Below are 5,860 nucleotides of genomic sequence, written 5' to 3'. Positions count from 1 at the left end.
CCCGGAATCGAGACCCACATCGGGCTCTCTGCTCAGTGGGAAGGCTGCTTCTCCCTCTCCCACTCCCCCTGCTTGTGCTGCCTCTCTCTCTGTCAAATAAATAAATAAAATCTTTAAAAAAAAATAGAAAGTGTTATTGCTTAAAAACGAAGGACAGCTTTGCAAATGATCAGAGGAAGCATCCACCGAGGGCCACAGTCTTGGCTTCTACACTCTCTTCCCTCCACGAGCCCCCCTGGCCTCACCCCCAGTGTACAGCCTGCAGCCTCTGCTGAGGTCAAAGTTCAAACCCAAGCCCTGTGACCCCACCCCCAAACCTGTCTGCTGATTGCCCCTTCATTTCCCCAACCCCGACCTGCCCCAAATCCTGCCCCTCCCAGGCCGGCACTCCCATCCTCTCTGCCTCCTGGCACCAGGGGCAGGACCTCATGCCATCTGCAGGTGTCCTCAACCTGGTGGGGTCATACCGCATAGATGAAAGCTCTTGACCCACAGAGGCATGGGACTGTAGGGGACACACGGAATGCTGGGTCTGGCCTTCCAGTACCGAGTTAAGGTTGGTTCACATTGTTTTGGAGTGTGTGGATCCCTCAGCTTCTCTCCATAGGTCCCCACTAAGAGATTCCTTTTCTCTTTCTTTCTGTCCCCCTGACAAGCAAACATGTCTGCAGCCCCGTTGTGGGCAGCCTCTGGGATGCAGCAATGAACCTGAGCTGGGACCGGCCCCTTGGACAGGGCTTGCAGACCACTTGAGAGACAGACATGCCCAGTTACAGTCGGGAATGATCTGTGAAGGGGCAGCTAACTCATGGGAGGGGGCCACTCACTCCTGTAAGGCAGGACGTCCAGAGGGCTTTCTGGAGGAGGGAAATTCCTGGCATGTCTCTGGAAATGGTCAAGGTTATAGTTTTACTAGTTCTTAGGCCCTGCAGGTCCATGGACGAGGACACAACTCTGCTCCAAGGGACCCCAGGTGAGGTGGGGAGAAGGCAAGGCTACACAAGCAGTGATGGGGACGTCGTCATGCTCCGGGGTCCCTTCAAGTGTCCCAGGAGGTCAACGTGCTTACAAATGAGGATATAGCATGGGCTCCGTAATTTGTTAGAAATTATGAAGACTTTTTAAAAAAGATTTATATATTTATTTCAGAGAACGGGGCGGGGGCGCAGGGGAGGAGAAGGAGAGGGGAAGCAGACTTGCTACTGAATGGGAGCCCAGTCCAGGGGGGTGGGATGGGGGGAGTGTATCCATCCCACAGATGACGACCTGAGCCAAAACCAAGAGTCGGATGCTTAACTGACTGAGCCACCCAGGCACCCCAGAAATTTTGAAGAATTTAAAGATAGTCACGGCAGAGCTGTCAACCAGGCATGGAGCGGCTCTGAGGTCACACACCTGTGACAGGTAAGTGCCCAGGCATGCCCTGCTCTGGAGCCAGGCCAGAGTCCGGGTCTTTCTGACTCTGGGGCAAGAGGGCTTCTCACATGTCAAGCTCCCTCCTCAGGCCTGGGGGCCCTGTCATTTAAGGAGGGAGTGAGGAGGAGCTGTATGGCTTTGCAGGCTCCCCCAGGCAGTTGGACAGTGGGGCCACGAGCGGCAGGCATGTCTCACCCTCTGTCTTAATCAGCTCAGGCAGCTATAACAAGAATACCACAGACTGGGCAGCTCAAACATCCAATACTTACTTCTCACAGTTCTGGACCCTTGGAAATTCGAGATCAGGGTGCCAGCATGGCTGGGTTCAGGGGACCGCCTCCCCATACGGCCTGCCTCGGCCCTGGCATGCAAAGAGAGAGGAAAGGAGCTTCTCTTGTCTCTTCTTGTAGGGACACTCATCCTCCAGTAGGGCTCCACCCTCATAATCTAATTACTCCCAAGAGCGCGACCTCCCAAAGTCATCCCGCTGGGGGTGAGAGCTTCAACGTGAATTTTAGGGGAACACAAACATGCCTTCTGCAGCACCCTTCTTGGTGGTGGCCGCTGGACGAGGCCCCAGCTGGCTGGGCTGGAACGGAGAGCAGGCAGAGCGGCTCTGCCCCAAGCCCTCAGGCACACGTGCGCACCCACAGGCATACACCTGTGCACACACATGCGCGGTGACCTTGCTCTCTGTCCATTCTCTGTGTCGAACTCCAGACTGTAGAAGTAACTTAATCTGATGTTTAAATTTTCCTCACATGAAACCTTACACATACACTTTTATACATGCATTTATTTGCTTTTTCAGAAACATTTATGCAGGACCTACTATGAGCAGATCCTATGCTGGGCTCCCCGGCTGCAGTGGTTAGCAAGCATTCCTTTATCATACTTGTTACCCATTCTGCTACAGGATCCTTAAGGAGGGAGAGCGGATCTTGCTGCCAGCTCTAGTCCCAGCATCTGGCAGAGTACATGGCATATAGTAGGTGCTCAGTAGTTGGTTGCTGAATGAATGAAAATAGATTTGATGAATTGCAGCATTTGATGTGTAGTGAATAAAGTTATTAAGTCCTTACTCTGTGCTCCTTACTGTATCAAGTTGTTTTTAAAAAGCGTTATTTAATCCCCATGACAACTTGTGAGGTAGGTGTTATTAGAAGTCTCACTTACAGATGAAGGCTCTGAAAGATGAAGAAAGGTGCCCAAGGTCACAGCATATCTGGTATGGCCTCTGTCTCCATTCTCTGGCCATAGGAGCCGAAAACCCAACAGAGGAGGTACATAGACAGTTATAAGGTACCCACGATGTGTTGGGGGCCACTTTGGGCTCTTTCTGCGCATGCCACTGACGTTCTTATCAACCCCTCATTGAAGTAGGACATACACACCCATGTAACCAACACCCAGATCAAGAAATGGAATCTAACCAGCACCCCAAACACTGTCTCCCCCCTCCTGGCTCTGGCACCCCTCCCTCTAATGCTAACCACTATCCTGACTTCTACATATATTTATTTTTATATATATGCATATATATATATATATATATACACACACACCCTATATGCTTTGAAGTCTGGCTTTTCTTACCTCAAAATCATGGGTGAGAGTCATCCGTGTCGTGTGTGGTTGTAGATTATTCATGGCCATGCTATCACTGCACTGCACCTGTAGGAGAGTGCTGTCCATGCACCTGTTCCACGGCCCATGGGCATTTGGGTCCCTTCCCACGTTTGGTTACTAAGAACAGTGCTGCTGTGAACAGAAAGATGATCACATAAGGTGTGCATCTAGAAGGGACTGCACAGTCATAGGGTTTGCATACAATCAAATACTTGGAAAGAGACTTTCAGGGGCTGCATCCCTTTGCACCCCCGCCACCAGTGCGAGAGAGTTCCAGTTGCTCCACTTCCTTGCCAACACTTGATATTGTCAGATTTTCCCATCCTAACTGCTCTGGAAGCTGTGCGGCACACCCTTTATTTCTAAGTCCCTTCAGTGGCCCCATGAGATGGGTCTGATGATCTGTGTTACAGATGGGGTCACCCAGCACTGAGAGGTGAAGCGGTTCGTTCACAGCCACGTCCACCCTGGCGAGGGCACATGGCTGTCTGACCTCAGCCCGTTATATCATCTGTTTGTCAGGCTGCCTCCCCCCACCTTGTTTCCCTGGACTCCCGCGTGGGGGGAAGGCCCGTCCTTGGGACTGTAGCTTTTCTGATTGAGGGGTGCTATGGGATCAGTGTCCCTGGCTGGCACGGGTCCTGCCCAGCTACCCAGAGGGGGCGCAGAGCGCAGGGGGTTGGGGTGGGGGGATGGCCCATCGCCAGGTAGGGGGTTCGGGGAAGGAGACCCAGAGAGGAGGCCAAGAAAGCGCCCTCCGCCCTCCGCAGCACCTGGGGGCGGAGCCCACCCTGCTAGGTGCCGGCGGGGGTGTGGGTGGGAGGGGTGAGGGGAGGAGAATGCTCCTGGAGGGGATAGCCTGGTGGGGGCCCCTCTGTGTTCGGAGGGAAGGAGGCAGGGGGCGAGCGGGGGAGGGGCGGGGGCTCCAGCGCGCGGAAGCTGGGGATGGGGGCGCGCGGGTCGCCCCTCCCCCGAAGAGAGAGGTGGGACGCAGCGAGGGGCGGGGCCGGATCGGGGCGGGGCCTGGGGCGACGGGGCGGGGCGGGGAGGTGGGCGGGGCGAACTGAGGCCAATGGGCGCGCGCGAAACCAGCCCCCGCCCCGGCCTCCCGCGGCGGCTGCTGCATAGTCATGAGCGCAGGCCGGCGCTGCGTCAGCGGAAGCGGCGCGCGGCGGCTGTTTCCGACCCGATAAAGCGGCGTTGTCCCCGCGCGCCGGCCGCAGCTTCGCAGCGCTCTGTCCGCGCCCGCGTCGCTCGCAGACTGACCGCCCGGCCGGCCGGCCGAGAGCAGCCGCCGCCGGGCCCCGCCGCCGCCCTCGCAGCCGCCGCCGCCCCCCAGCGCCCGGGGCCCCGCGCCCCCGCCGCCTCCGCCCGGCCCGGCCCGGCGCCCCGCCGCGCCGCCGCCCCCGCGGCCCCGGCCGGAGGAGACAGGTGAGCGGCCGCCTCGCCCGCCCGCCGCCCAGGGCCCCCACCTGGGCTCCGGCACCTGCCGCTTCCAGCCTCCCCACCCCACCTCCGCGCGGCCCGGCCTCGAGCTCCTGGTCCCGCTCCCAGCCTGCCCGGACATCTCGTCCCCGGGGAGGAGACCCTCCCCCCGACTCCCCCCATGACCTGGCCGGGCGCGACTCCCGCCGGGACTCCCGCCCCGTCCTTGGCCTCCCCACTTCTCTACCCGGGCTGCACCTGCCTCTCGTGACCGTCGTCCCGGCAGCCTACTGGAGCATCCCGGGCCCCCTCCCCGCGGTGTGCACCTTCCCACGGATCCGGCACCCTCTTCGCGCCCCACAGCATCCCACCACCCCGTTTCCTCAGGTTTCTCTGCCCGGAGGGGAATCTGGAGCCTCGACCCCTCGGCTGCGACCCCGTCCGGCCTCCTCGGCCTGACATCTGTCCCTCAACTTCTGAGGGTTCAGCCCCTGCCTGTCCCCTCTGCCTGCCTTCACCCCACCCCACCCCCAAGCGCGCGCGCGCACACACACACACACACACACACACACACAAGCGCGCTCAGCACGCCCATCCAGTGTTCCACACCTCCAGCTCCAAGATGCCCCCTGGGCTGTGCCTGTGTTTGTGTCTTATATGCTTGTCCTCTGGTCTGTCCCTTTGAAGACACCTTTATTTCCTGTGGCCAGTCTTGTCCCTGGAGGAGAGGGGCCAGTTCATCAGGTTCGAGCCCTTGCCTGCACATTTCTCTGCATCTCAGCACTGCTTCCCTTTCCCGGGCAGCTCCTCCTCCTGGAGCTCTCGAATTTAACCCATTCCTCCCCAAGGTGTGTTGATTTTGATTGGGTTATTGGGGAGCAGTTTCCAGCTGGGGGCTTTTCAGGAGGTATATCAAAATGGTGGGGGTGGGTGGTTTGGAAAAAGCCCAGCCTCTTGGTTAGCTATCTATAATGATTCTAGAAAGTGCTGGGGTGGGTGGAAGGGAAGGGTTGCTAGGGAGGAGTGGAAAGGGGGACTTGATCTCCTGTGGAGTGTGAGATTTTGTTTTTCCAGTGGGGGCACTGATGGGTCAGACTGCGCCAGCTCCATTGGATACCTCAGCTGACTCCAGCAAAAGGGGCCTTGGATTGGAGCTCCTGGTTATTGGGGGATCTCCTGGCCCTAGGTCCTGGGAAGGGAGGAGGGTTTGGAAGATGAGTGACTAAAGCAGTGTCCAATGATTGTCAGAATTGAGCCTGTTTCTGCTGGGGAGACCCAGGTCGGCTCTTAGCAAGGTTATGTGTATGTGCCCTGCACTTTCTTTGACTAAACGCTTCACACCACTCTCTGGCCATGGACAGACAGGTAGGGCACAGGGGGAATCTGTCAT

General features: G+C 57.7%; 1 long non-coding RNA gene across 2 annotated transcripts; it reads right to left on the bottom strand.

Annotated features, from left to right (window-relative positions):
- Positions 1 to 2,197: 2,197 nt before the first annotated feature.
- On the bottom strand, positions 2,198 to 5,218 carry LOC121101641. 2 transcript variants are annotated; one of them, XR_005833612.1, is made up of 3 exons: positions 5,080 to 5,218; positions 3,013 to 3,177; positions 2,198 to 2,426 (listed from the first exon to the last, which is right to left on the bottom strand). It is a non-coding gene; the product is annotated as an uncharacterized LOC121101641 (long non-coding RNA). The 2 variants fall into 2 exon arrangements; XR_005833611.1 differs by lacking the exon at positions 5,080 to 5,218 and adding an exon at positions 4,729 to 5,054.
- Between the last annotated feature and the right edge of the window lie 642 nt (positions 5,219 to 5,860).

This window comes from Ursus maritimus, unplaced genomic scaffold, assembly GCF_017311325.1.
Source record: "Ursus maritimus isolate PB19 unplaced genomic scaffold, ASM1731132v1 scaffold_9, whole genome shotgun sequence".
NCBI lineage: Eukaryota > Metazoa > Chordata > Mammalia > Carnivora > Ursidae > Ursus > Ursus maritimus.
Note: the sequence above shows the minus strand (reverse complement) of the source record. Positions and strands in the feature narration are given on the sequence as shown.